Source organism: Dipodomys merriami, unplaced genomic scaffold, assembly GCF_024711535.1.
Source record: "Dipodomys merriami isolate MVZ:Mamm:240054 unplaced genomic scaffold, mDipMer1.0.p SCAF_176, whole genome shotgun sequence".
Lineage (NCBI taxonomy): Eukaryota > Metazoa > Chordata > Mammalia > Rodentia > Heteromyidae > Dipodomys > Dipodomys merriami.
The window spans coordinates 747494-761242 of record NW_027203115.1 but is presented as its reverse complement, the minus strand read 5'-3'; the positions used below and the strand labels follow the sequence as shown (position 1 = coordinate 761242).

The 13749-nt window shown below is 40.7% G+C and overlaps 1 non-coding gene across 1 annotated transcript; it reads left to right on the top strand.

Annotated features, from left to right (window-relative positions):
- The first annotated feature begins 12964 nt into the window (after positions 1 to 12964).
- LOC138829768 (U6 spliceosomal RNA) lies at positions 12965 to 13069 on the top strand. The gene has a single exon (XR_011372727.1). It is a non-coding gene; the product is annotated as a U6 spliceosomal RNA (small nuclear RNA).
- The last annotated feature ends 680 nt before the right edge of the window (positions 13070 to 13749 follow it).

Here is a 13749-nt window from a genome sequence, read left to right as displayed (position 1 = left end):
CAATGGAATTCTATGCCTACATTAGAAAGAATGGCATTGCCCCATTTGTTAGGAAATGGAAAGACTTGGAAAAAATTATATTTAAGTGAAGTAAGCCAGACCCAAAGAAACATAGATCCCATGGTTTCCCTTATTGGAAATAACTAGTATATGTCTGAGTCAAGCAGAAAAGGTCAGATAAGTTGATGTTAGGGAAATGAACCCTAAGATATGTATTCAAATGTTTTTTTTCTTTCATGCTATTGTTTCTAACATATTTATAAGATGATTTCTTTGTTGTTTTGTATGTCCCTCCCCCGCAGTATAATGCCTGCTTTCACTGTATTTGATGTTGGTATAATTTGTGGAGGGGAAGGAAAAAAATAAATCGTTTAAATAGGGATACAGGCGGACCCATTGCAACAATGAGATGTACAAGTCGTTACATCGAAAACGAACTATACAACTTTGGTGTGGGGGGAGGAGGGTTGGGTGGGAGGGCAGGGGGAGGATGGGATGGGAAGGGGAAACAAAGGAGGAGGCTACAATGCTTGATAAGAAATGTACTCATTATCTTGCCCATGTAATTGTAACCCCTCTGTACAGTATGTTCACAATAAAAAAAAACCACCTTTCCCTTTCTTTGACTTGATTCCCTCCCAATCTATCAGTTAAGTTCTTTGTTTTCACTTTCTCCTTCTCCCCTTGCTGCATGGAGGAGGAGGAGGTACCAAGACAAGGAAGAGAGTACCTACTCACTCTACCTACTGCTACTACTACCGTTATCGTTTCTTCTTGTCATCTGGAAAAATTTCCTTTTTAAAAAAATTACATGCTCCATCAAATCTTTGTTGCCATGAACATTAACTGACATGGAGAAAGTTGTCCCACTGGCTTGCTCTATATCTTTATGAGAGATTCTTGCTGTCTGTCAAAATCACATATCTTCAAGACCCAACTCAATTTTGTCATCATCTCTACAAATACATGTGATAGGAGTACGTGCATGGCAGCTTCTTCTAACCCAATCAGCTTGCCTTTATTATGTGTATCAGTGATTTGCTTTTATTCCTCTGCAGTAAGGTAGTGGTGGTCTACACTGGTAAAAGAACAAAAATACAAATGCCTTCTTGAAATAAGATTTCCAGAAAAGTTGTAAAGCATCTCTTTAGATTTCTCCAATACAATAGTTTCAGTTTTTCATAACTTAGGCACTTTGGAGAATACTGGACAGTTGTTTTATAGAATGACCTGCAACTTGGATTTGCCTCATACTTACTGAGGCTATGCATTTTGGACAAGTGTATCATATACCTTCTTAGTGAATCATATTAGGGGATATATATTTATATATAATATCAAGATGTCTTAACCCTGATAATGTTAACTTTGGGTTACTTGCTTATGCTGGTTTCTACTGCTACTGGGTTTACCTATTAGAAAGTTACTATTTTCCCTAGTACAATAAATAAATATATAGAGTGGGGAAATACTTTGAGAGTATACAAGTATTATTTTGACCTGATCTTGCTGGCAATAATTATGACTATGCTATTCAATAAGGATTTTCTATTTCTTGTGTTCTGTCTATGTTTATTCACCAGAATTCCTCTGGAAGGAAGAATTATTCCTATTTGTTTATATCAGCATGCGTTCCTGGATATCTTTTATCTTATTGTTTATAATCTAATGCTACCATTTACCTTGTTACCCAGCTGTTCCAATATTGGCCATTGGGAGTTATTTGTCACTAGGTCCTGTCCTCATCCTCTCTTGAGCACATCCTTAATTTCTGGCCCCATGACCTGCTCTAGGATCATCTTACATTTTTCTGCCTTAGTCACTTTTTCATGGACCGAGGGACCACATTTTGACTCGTCATATGACCCATGAGCAAGTTAACTTTTTGTCTCAATTACCTCACTTGGAAATAACTGTAATAATAGTACCTACCTTACAGGATTGTTAAGTGAGTTAAATAAAGAACATGTACACATATGGCATAACATATATCTCTATCTCTATCTCTGTCTGTCTGCCTGTCTTTAATGGGCTTTAATTCTTTGACTTTTGTAGGGTGGATGCCTTTTTCTCTGTTGACTTCAGCTGTATTCTGCCTGGTACTATGCCACAAGACTCTTGAGAAAGGATTTTCCAAATCCTCCTTTCTTCTTCCCTTATCTTATCTCCTCTTTACTCTCTCTCAGGTTTTACAGGGTTCCTGGAATAAGTCATGTGGAGGGTGATAGTTCTCCTAGGTGCCTGTTCCAGCACAGCAAGGGTTAAATACTTTGTGATAACTTCAGCACTGAACTGCCAAGTCTCTTAGGTTCAGCTCAGCAATCAAACTGCATAACCTAATAGAGCCCCTGGTGCTACGGGAAACACAAGACACTGATTTATATTTTAATATCAGTAATTTCCACAAGAGCAACATTTCTGAGTGTCATTTTACAATTTCTGTCAAATGCCAGCTCAGTTTTTCTTAATTCTGTTTATTGTGTCTGAATTTGCAACCTCATCGGCAATGCAGATTCTTGGCTCCCAAGGGAGAACATTTCCATCTTTCTCTGCAAGGGGAGAGACAGGGATAGAGGGCAGAAATGGATCTATAAAATAATTGGAAATGTAAATATAGGACTGTCTATTAGGAAGTGGTTATGAAGTACTTTTAGTTAAAGAGGCAGTCCGGAATAAGATGCAAAAATAAATAATAAGGAAAGAAAGAAGGAAAGCAAGCAAGTAAGCAAGCTGAAAGGGTTATTGGGGATCCAAACTGGAATCTTTCCATCTAGCAGCAAGAACTTGTGTACACTTCAAAAAATAGAGAAGAGGCACTGGTCTGGTCTGGGGATATTTGGCCACATTTACTGTAAGATTGTTGCCTGTGGTCATTAGCACTCTAGCAGGTTGTAAAGTGTTCTGGGATCCTGAAGGATCAAAGATGCACAGCTACATAAATGCCAGATGTTGCCATTAGGAAGAAGGAGCCTGGTTCTCTCCTGTACTCTTTGAACATCTAATAAAAGAACAAAGCTGGTGCTGTTGGCACAGACCACATCGAGTCGGCATGTTTGGGAGTGCTTCCTGGGGCTGCCGGCTGCAGATGTACACCCTTGCATTCCCAGTGTTGTTCACTAGCACCTTATAGGCCTGAAGTTCAAATTTCTGCATTGGACCATTTCTGGACAGTTTGTGTGCAACCTCCCCCAAGAGTTCAATGTCACACTCTTCTCTGAGTGCTAAGAGTTCTGGTTGGAAAGGATCTCATAGAAAGGCAGCCAAGAGTCAGAAGCCAGGTACTGGCAACTCTCAGGGTACTTCATGAATGGGGATGTTGTTCTTCATAATCTTCCTTTTCTCCAAAGCCACAGCTCCTGTAGGTCATCTCAAATCCTGAGCCACTTTTTTTTTTTTTTTAAACCTCTGGCCAGTATTAGGATCTCATGCATTTCACCAGCATCCCTCAGTTTCATACACTCTAAATCCAACATCATGTCTCATTGCCAAACCTCTGGCAGAAGCCGTGTTGAGTTTCTCAGTGGAGCTATCGACCACATTGACTGAAGCCGCAGCAACGTGTTTCTCCCCATCCAAAAGGGTAAAAATAACAGGAACAAGTTGTCGGAAATGAAATTTCAATTCATCCACGCCCTTTCTACACTTCTGCTGCGACTCCCAAGCAGGGATCGATAGTGTTTAGACAGCCAAGGAGATTTTTTCCCCCTCTTAAAGCACCAGATCAATAGTAAAAAAAAAATCCTCCAGCCCTCTGTATGTGTTGTAGTAAATGTGAACAAATCAGAGGCCTTCGGCTAAACGGATTGACTGAAGGCGGCAGCAGTCCGGCGCTTTGTAACTAAGAGTGCATCAACCGCACAAGTGGCATCGAGGGAGGAAACCCCAGTGCTCCCAGGGTTCCAATAACAAGGAGGCTTCAAAGGGAATTTCTGTCCCCAAAATGAATGGAAGAAATGAAAAGATTCCTGTGCACTGCAGCATTTGGGCGTGACTTCTTTAAGAATTAGGAACCCCTTACAAGGATCACTGACCAGCAAGGAAGTGCATTTGGTAGGGAGACAGCTTAGTTAGTGGGTACCACACACTTCCTCTCTATTTTGTCTTTTGCCCTTGTACTTATGTATGTATTTAAAGTTCCTGGTTCTCTATATCATTTTCTCATTGCCCTACAAGTTTTCTTTGCATAATTCTATCTTTTGAGCCCTGCATGTCTAGATTACCTGTCATTACTTCAGTGCACATCATTTCCTCATTTACCACTGATGTTCTCTGAGGTCTGTTTTGTTTCCTCCTCTTAATCTTATTATTCATGTGTGAGAGCAACTGGGTCAAAGCTCAATTCTGATTTTCCTCAAATGACTTACCCACGTGCAGACTTTTGTTCCCATTAGGAAAATTTCTGTATTATATTGTGTCCCTTTCTCCCCCCCACCCCCCGCCCCATCAGTGATAAACAACAGTGTGCAAATATTCATGCAAATCAGATTGGTTTTCAAAGTTGGTTTTTTGTTTCAAGAGTCATACAAGTAATGGATTAGATCCCTAATTAAGTAACAAGAGGAACTTCTGAGGTGAACTGTCACAAACACTAATTTCACTTGGAAAACCCAATCCAGGGATACAGTAGATGATCATATAGCTGGTCTTCCTTTGTGAGATTCAAAAGGAAATCTTCAAGTTGTACAATGTCAAAGTGAACTGCCATGAGCAGTCTTCACTATAATAGACTTGGCCCTCCCTCCTTCCCTTTCCCCTTTCCTTTCCTTTCCCTTTCCCTTTCCTTTCTCCTTACCTTTCTTTTCCTATTCTTTTCCTCTTTCTCTCCCTTTCTTCCTCCATCCTTCTCTTTCTCCCTTCTTCCCTCTTCTCTTCCTCCATGCTTGGATTTGAACTCAAAGCTTTACATCTGCTAGGCAGATATTCTACTTCTGAGACATGTCTCTAACCTTTTTTGCTCTGGTTTATTTTTGAGATAGGGTCTTGTGGTTTTTGCCTGAATGTGTGCCTATTTTTTTTTTTTTTTGCAAAAACAAACACCACCACCGCCCACAACAACAATAACAACACACACATGGATTATTTTGCCCAGACTGGCCTGAAACCTCAATATTCTCAACCTTAGTTTCCCATTGGGCTAGGAGGACAGGTGCATGCAACCATACCCAGGGTGAGAAGGGGTCTCACATGTATGCCTGGGCTGACCTCAAACGGATCCACCTGATCTTGCTTTCCCAAGTAGCTAGGATTACAAGTGTGAGCCAATAAAACAAACCACTGGCTAAATCTAGTGTAGAAGCATAGAGCTAGCATGTCATGCATTAGTTTTGGTAGTCTTTAATAGTACATTTAAGTACATGTTTATAATCATAGATAAGTGATCCTTACCATTTGTGCTACAGACTTCTAGAAGCTTGTCTTGGAGTCACACCTTGTTAAGACCATACATCAAACTAGACTTGCTCTTGGGGCACCGGTATATTTCCAAAGTATGCCAGAAGAACAGAGATGCATTTCAGTTTCTTCAAAAGGCAATATGTTATGTGATATCAGGGCCGGTGTTTCTCAATGATTATTCCCAACAATGAAGAGAAGAGAAATAGAAGCCAGGCATGGTAGTACACAGCTGTAATCGCAGCACTTGGGAGGCTGAGTCAGGTTTGAGGCCAGCTTGGGCTGTGCCCAAAACTAAATTAAACAAAACAATGCAAAGCAAAGCAAAACAAACAACAGCAACAGAGAGAGAGAGAGAGAGAGAGAGAGAGAGAGAGAGAGAGAGAGAGAGAGAGAGAGAGAGAGAGAGAGAGAGAGAGAGAGAGAGAGAGAGAGAGAGAAACATTAACGTACTGAGTAATTAATAAATGCTGAGCACTCAGTATACATTAGGTGAAGGAGAAATGGACAGGTACAACCATAGCTATGATCATGCCAGCATCATAAAATAACCCATATAAGCCTCTCATAGTTATAAGCTCTACAGAGCTTATAACTGGTAGCTTCTTCCTTTGTGTGTGCCAGTCAGGGCCAGGGTGCTGTCCCTGAGCTTTTTGCTCAAGGCTAGTGCTCTATTATTTTGAGCCACAGTGCCACTTTCTAGCCTCTTCCTCTGCAATGGCTTGTCCTATTGGGATTATTTATTTATTTATAATCTTTAAGTAGCTGTACAGAGAGGTTTCATTTCAATGAAATCAATGCATCCTAATCGATGCCAGTCATTTCACAACCCTCCCAAGCCCACCCCTGCCCTCAAGTTTCCTAGTTCCATTTACACACACACACACACACACACACACACACACACACACACACACACACACACACACACACACACACACACACACACAGAGTATTATGACTGCATTCGTCCACCCTTCTTCTCTCCTGTATCCTCCTTCCTCTTACATCTCCCCCCTTGGCAGCACAAATTCTAGCTTCTTGGTATTCATTTCATTAAACTGTTAGTTGTTAAAGGGAGTTAGAATCCTCTCCTGCCCGTATCCTACTTTAGTTGGTATGTTTGTGCATAAGTGCATATGACCCTGTTGCCTATTAGGATTGTAGAAGTTTAAATATTTGAGTATGGGATGTAATCACGTGGTTCTAAATGTAAAACTAGCTGGCTTTCCAACTGCCCCTTACAACGTTCAGTCTCTTCTTTCCCTTCTGTCCATGTCCCTGAGATGAGCCCTTGCATTGTACTGACATGTTCTCTTACCCTTTGGCTTGTAGGTGGTTTTGCCAGAGCAGAGCATCATCAGGAGCTCACAGGGAGAAAGAATTGTGCAGTATTTGCATGCATGCCCTCAGCTTTTGCACTGGAAGGTCTCCAGGAATGTCTGAGACTCCATCTCTTAGGGTCTTCTCTTTGTACAGCTACTTTCTTACCCATTTCAACTCCCTTCTCTGACCCCTGTCCCTGCAAATGGTCAAGGCTACCCTGGACACTGTAGGACACTGTGTAGTTTCCTCACAACATGCTCATACTTTGTAAGCTATCTACAAATTACTTGGCCTCAGTAGTTAATTGTGATCTCCTGGCAGAAAGTCTCATTTGCAATTGTATTCTTTTCTTAGGGTTGCACTAACAAAATAGCACAAACTTAAGTGGGTTAAAACAATAGAAATTTATTGTATCGCCGTTCTGCATACTAGAAGTCTGAGATTGAGCTGGCAACAGAGTTGGCCAGAGTTGGATCTTTGGAGAGTCGTGAGAGGGCATCTGTCTCAGGATTCTCTATAGATTCTGATGGTTTGCTGGTAATATTTGGTATTGCTTAGCTTGTAGAATCATCATTCCTATCTGTGCTTTCATTCTTACATGGCACTCTCTCTGTGTATGCATGTCTATCTCCATATTTCCTTTTTAGAAGGACACATGTCATGTATGATTAGGAGCCTACATTAACCCAGTATGACCTCGTCTTAACTGCTGCTGTGATAACCCTACTTCCAAGTAAGATCACACTTTGAAGGACTTGGGGATTAGGACTTCCATATATGAATTTGGCAGGGGAACATATTTTAACTCATCTAAAATAACAAAGTCTTTCCTGATCTCTATCTCTGCTCTCCCATTTTCCTGCCTCTCGCCAACTGTCTTCATGAATAACTTGTTTACATTTGCGGTTGATATTTCCTCTACCAAACCCACTCACAACCTCCCCCTAGCAATAGATAGCACCTGTGGTAAAGATCTTAACTTTTCCATCAGATCTGGTGGAGCTACATATCAGAAGTCACTTTGGTCCAATTAGCCTGATATCTGTGTGTGGGAGATAGGGAAATCAGAAGAAGGAAGAAGAGGAACAGCTCTAAAGAGCTAGATAGGAGTTCGAAGATGACTATTCTAAAAGAAGAATAGCCAACTGAGCAGAGCAATGGTTAGAAATCAATTTCTTTGCCCCTATTATAGCATGCTATTATATCAAAATATAGAAATGCATCCTATAGAAGTTCATTAAGCATGGATTAAAGGCAAACAAAGGAATTTAATATCCAAAGAGGTATTCATTAAATGAAGACTTGTGGTGGGTGCGATTTAAAACCACCATTGGGATCATATTGTATTTCTGAATGGCTCATTGTTTTTCAACCAGTAGGTAGGCTAATCTAATCTACAGATTAGGAGTACTCTAGTGGGCACCAAAAAGTGTTTGCAGTCAAGGTTGGGTTAAATTTGAAATACTGATCAAGAACTGCTTGCAACTTTTTGGTCTAAGCAATTTGTTTGACTTGGATCGGTCTTGTACTCTCCAGTATTATATATTATTATCAGTATCATTACAATCTTCCTTTGTCTCCCAAGAGAGTCAAGATGAAAGGAAGCTGGCAGGGGAAGAGTGGTGGTAGACAAGTAGGCTACTCATATCAATTGGTTTGTATTTTGTGATCTTTTTTCCTTGTATCTGTTCCCAGCGATCGCGTCGTAGAAGGGAAGGGAGCGTAAGGTGGGTACATATGGGTGCTGCTATTGTTATGTCGGAAAATACTTTTTGATGAACAGTCATTTCCTTCCACTGCCGGAGGGTGTTGATAATGAGCAAATTACCTTTTACTCCCTCTGGTGTGGATGTGAAATTGGCTGTTAATAGAGTTGCTAATGCTACTGGGTTAGCATGTGATTGTTCTATTTTAAGCCAATTTAAGTTATATTTGGGGAGTAGCCAATCAGACATCTTGCTAGGAATAGGGGCCCAACTACAGCATTTAATATTGAGAAACCTGCCTAACCCACCGATGTGGATGGGACCCAAAAGCACTGAACATGCTGTCATTAACATGAAATGTTATAATACAATGTCTTTTTTCCTTTGTAGGTACAAGAATGGTCTCATTAGGAAAATACCAAATGTTTTCATCATAGGATAGGACTCATTTCAAACCCCAATAATATAGAACACCATCAGCCAATGATGTACTTTGTTTAATCTAACAATGGGTTAATATCGGTCATTTCATTACTGGCTTGTTATGCAGTGAAAGCTTACTAGAAAATGAAGTGTTCAGAGATTAGTTGAAAGGAGCAAAAGAGGTGAGAGATTTTACTGAGTTATATGCTCAATTGGGCTAATTAAAGGTACAGATGCATTAATGGGTTATGGGAACATCTTTGATTTCTAAAGATGCTTGCCTAGGAGGGAGTGATATATTCTAATCATATATGGCATTGAGAATCCTCAAGGGCAGAGAACACAGCTTTTTTTTTCTCTTACATGCTCTCTGCTCCCATTTCCCCAAAGCCATCTGGTAGCTGGAGGGTGAACTGCGTGCATTACTTGGGAAAGTTTCTTGATTAAATAAGACATTCTTGAACAAAGCACTGTTGATTTGTGGTTTTGGTTTTTTATTGGCTTTTCATGTTTTAAATATAAAGCCCATTAATGACACACAGAGAAGGAAACAGGTATGGAGGATGGAAAATAAAGTTCCACTGATGTGATATAGAAAGGTACAGTGTGTGCCGATCTGGTTTGCAATAATTAGGCTTGGCAATGTTAGGGAACCTGCCACAAGATCAGCTTACAGGGTTGAAGAAATTGTGGCAATGGAAAGTGGTGGTGCTTAATAACATCCCAACGCCACCCTCTACCAAACTAGCTCTAAGGAAATCTTAGGCCCGTGTCCTCTAACTTGTCATGGAAAACTCACCGCTGATGGAGAGTCTCCCACTCCTTCAACAAACATTTGCTCAGCTTTTATAGAAAGGGTAGAATGCATGGTGACAAATGGGCTACAAAGAGGTGATTAAAAGCTTAGGTGCTCAATAAATACTTTTAGTGTTGACGTTTTTCCCCCTTAAACAAACATACAAAGTACTTGCGATATAGGCTAGGCATCACTCTACGGATGTTACACTCATTAACTCATCAATTTTCCCAATAATATCCAGAGGCAGATATGGTGTAGTATAGGATAGTATATGCTGCATTCTATCATTGAGTAAACCAAGGCACAGGCAACTTGCCCTAGGTCAGGCAGATCAACGAGAGCTAGGATTTAAAGCTGCACCTCTGCCTCTAGAGTCCCACACCCAGCTACGACATGCTGCCTTCCATTTAAGCTAGTCCCTAGATGATGAGTGGGATTTAAGAAGATGGGGAAAGGGGCTGGGAAGGTGGCTCAGTGATAGAGCGCTTGCCTTGCATGCTTGAGGCCCTGGGTTCAATTCCTCAGCATCACATAAGCAAAAAAAAAAAAAAAAAAAAGCCGGAAGTGGCGCTGTGGCTCAAGTGGTAGAGCACTAGCCTTGAGCTGAAGAGCTGAGGGACAGCGCCCAGGCCCAGAGTTCAGGCTCCACAACCGTACCCAAAAAATAAAGAAAGAAAAAGAAGATGGGAAGAAGAATGACTGAACTAAAAATGCGAGGGACAGCATTTCAGGCACAGAGATAAGCTGACCCAAAGACCCCCCATGAGCAACTATGAGTTAGCCCATGAGGAGAGCATGTGCTTTCCCAGTGGTCAGAGCAGCAAGATAAGATGGGGGTACATTTGGCGTGTGAGTGTTAATCCTGGAGGGATGGGTTAATAAAGGGGAGCTGGTGAAGGGGCCGGGAAGGAGCTCACAGAAGGAAAAGCAGAAGGGTCTCTGCAAAGCGCAAAAGCAGAGGGATGATGTCAGGTTCCCAGCATCAGCTGCTGTAGAAAGTAAATGAGAAGAGGAAAGCAAAGCTGTCATTTGGGAGCTTACGATGCCAAAGCAAACCTTAGTGAGTAGTGCCAACTGTAGCATGGGTAGAGCAGAGGACTGAAGTGAGAGCATAGTGGTTGAAGAGTTTCTGGAAGAGAGAGCAGCGTGAATGTGTTTAGTAAAGGGAAGAGAGAAGAGAGTGAGGGAGAGGGAAAGGAAATGAACAGGGAGGGAAAGAGATGACGTGAAACAGAGGGGAAGTGAATATAGTGCAGGGTCAGAGGCAGATGGAGATGTGAAGTGAGCGGCTAACACAGATGTGAGTGGAAGAGGCAGGTACGGTGAGCACAGTATAGGCATGGAACTTCCCCCTCATGGACTCCTGATCTGAGCAACCCTGGAAGAAGAGCAATTCTGTGTCTTCTTCCTGAGGGAATGAAGGGACTACACAAAGGCTGTAAAACAGCTTTAGTGCAGGGCCTTCATAAGATATCCTGGACTGTAAAGATTAGGAGGGCAGTCCTCAGCATCCCCAATGGAGTACCGGGCAAGAAAGAGCAGGTGCTTCATGGGTTTGTTGAATAAATGGGTCTTATTTACATTTTTATTGTGAATATTATAAAAAAAGGATACAGCGCGATTTTGAAACACATTGGAAATGTAGTCATAAAAAAAACTAAAATTTTATGGTCTGCAAGTCATTTTAGGAAATGTTGCAAATACACATATCCATCCTGCCCGAGGCTGTGAGGTAATAGCGCCATTATGGGATTTCTCATTGGGTCATCAGAAAACTTTCTGCCCTCATATTCCTGCTGTTTTAACGACAGATTCTGTATTTTATTAAAGGTAGGAAAAATAAATTGTTTTTGAGGCATAAGGTCTAGTTAACGGTGTTCAGAAAATGTAAAACAATTTTACCAGTGTCCCGACTACTAATTTGGATAAATGTTTATTCTCAAAATGTTCCAGCATTATCTTTCTTCTTTTAGAAAGGTCAGACATATGCCACTAAAAATACATTTAGTGCACTTGAGAATATTTTTCAAATGATTTATTAGGGTAATGTATGGACTATTTATTTAAATATATCACTTATTTCCAGTAATGCCACAACCTCATTAGAAGTGACTTGGCTCATTGCTTAAGCAAAATGATCTAGCTATTTGGGACCTCTACTTTAAAAATAGGCTATTTTCCTCTAATAGTTTACCAGAATTTGGAATGTATTTTTAGAAAAGGACTGGAGAATGGGCAAGGTCATAGCTGTCAGCCTAAGGGAATTCCTCTAGAACCATGTCTGTTGTAGGTTCTGCTTCATTTCTCTCCCTTCCTGATTCTCCAGAGGAGAGGAATTCTCTACTTGAGGGGTGAGGGCACAGCCACTTCTCTGAGGGGATTGCAGAATCCTCAAGAGACGTACTGTAATGTATTCTTGCAGCCATCCAGCCAGCAAGGTATTGAGCCTGGGTTTAGCAGTGAAAAACTGTGTATGCTTTTGGGGGACATTAGAACACTATATGAAGTATTAGAAAGTGAAAATTTAAAACTACTGAGTGAACATAATCCCCTCTCTGCAGCTGATACATTCAGATGCTTCTAACACATATATAAGTTATGAAGCAGAACAATAAAGTGAGTGTGTGATGCTCTATGGGGGCTGAAACACTGCCAGTGTTGTAGCACCTAAGTATCTTTGCTCATTCCTCTGAAACTTGGCTTTCCCTGTGGAGGCAGCCACCATTCTAAATTTTGTGTTTGTTATTTATCTGATAAAAAAAATCCCTTTATTGCATATATGGATACTTCTAAGAGAAGGAGAGGAGAAGCACACACAAACTACACTTCCTCCCCCAAATCATTTGAATCAGTATAGAAAAGGTACAAATTTCCTTATTTAGGTGCCATGTTCTATCTGATGTTAAAAAATGTTGCTGTGGGGGCTGGGAAGGTGGCTCAGTGGTAGAGCACTTGCCTTGCATGCATGAGGCCCTGGGTTCGATTCCTCAGCACCACATAAGCAAAAAGAAAAAAGCTGGAAGTGGCGCTGTGGCTCAAGTGGTAGAGCACTAACCTTGAGCTGAAGAGCTGAGGGACAGCGCCCAGGCCCAGAGTTCAGGCCTGCAACCGGACCCCCCCCCAAAAAAAATGTTGCTGTACTGAAAAGATAATTTTTTATGACCTCTAGTTGGTGTGCATATAAGAAAGCTGATGGTTCATTTATTGTTTGTGGAATATTAATGCTTTCTTTCTTGAAAGTAAGTTAGCAATACAGAACAAAATTCCTAAAAGAAGGACAATTGGCTGGGCAATTCTTTGTACAGAATTTTATTCTAGTGCTCATTTCGGCAGTGTATATACTAAAATTGGAATGATACAGAGAAGATTAGTATGGCCCCTGCACAAGTATGACATGAAAATTCATGAAGCATTCCATGTTTTTGTATGTATGACCATATGAGATGAAGCTAAATGAAATGAACCCCAAGATATGGACACAAGAGGTTTTTCTTTGTTGTTGTTGTTTTTAATGCACTATGTGATTTTTTTTGTTTCTTTTGTATGTTCTTCCTCCAATGGTATACCCTGTTGTCACTGTATCTGGGTTAAATACCTTGCATCTTGTATATACATTTATCTAATTTGGGGAGGGGAAGGGGAATAACAAAATGTTGAAACAAGGATACATTATGACCCATTGTAACAATGATAATCACAAGATACTATGTTGGAAATGAACTTTACAACTTTGAGGGGGGGAAAAGGGGAGGTGGGGGAGGGAAAGGATGGTAGGAGAAAAACAAAGGATGGGGTAACAATGCTCAACAAGAAATGTATCCATCACCTTACTGATGTAACTGTAAATAACAGTAGCAATTTAAAATGAAAAGATGTTAAAAACAATGACAACAAAGACAAATCTCTTGTGTCCATGTCTTGGAGTCATTTAGCTTAGCATCATCCTATATGGTCATATGTATATAGCTATTGAGCTACTTTATTGATCTGCTAAGATTATCCTAGACGTATACTAATGATTGCAAACCATGGGACCTATGTTTCTTTGGGTCTGGCTTACTTCACTTAATATGATCTTTTCCAAGTCTTTCCATTTTCTAACAA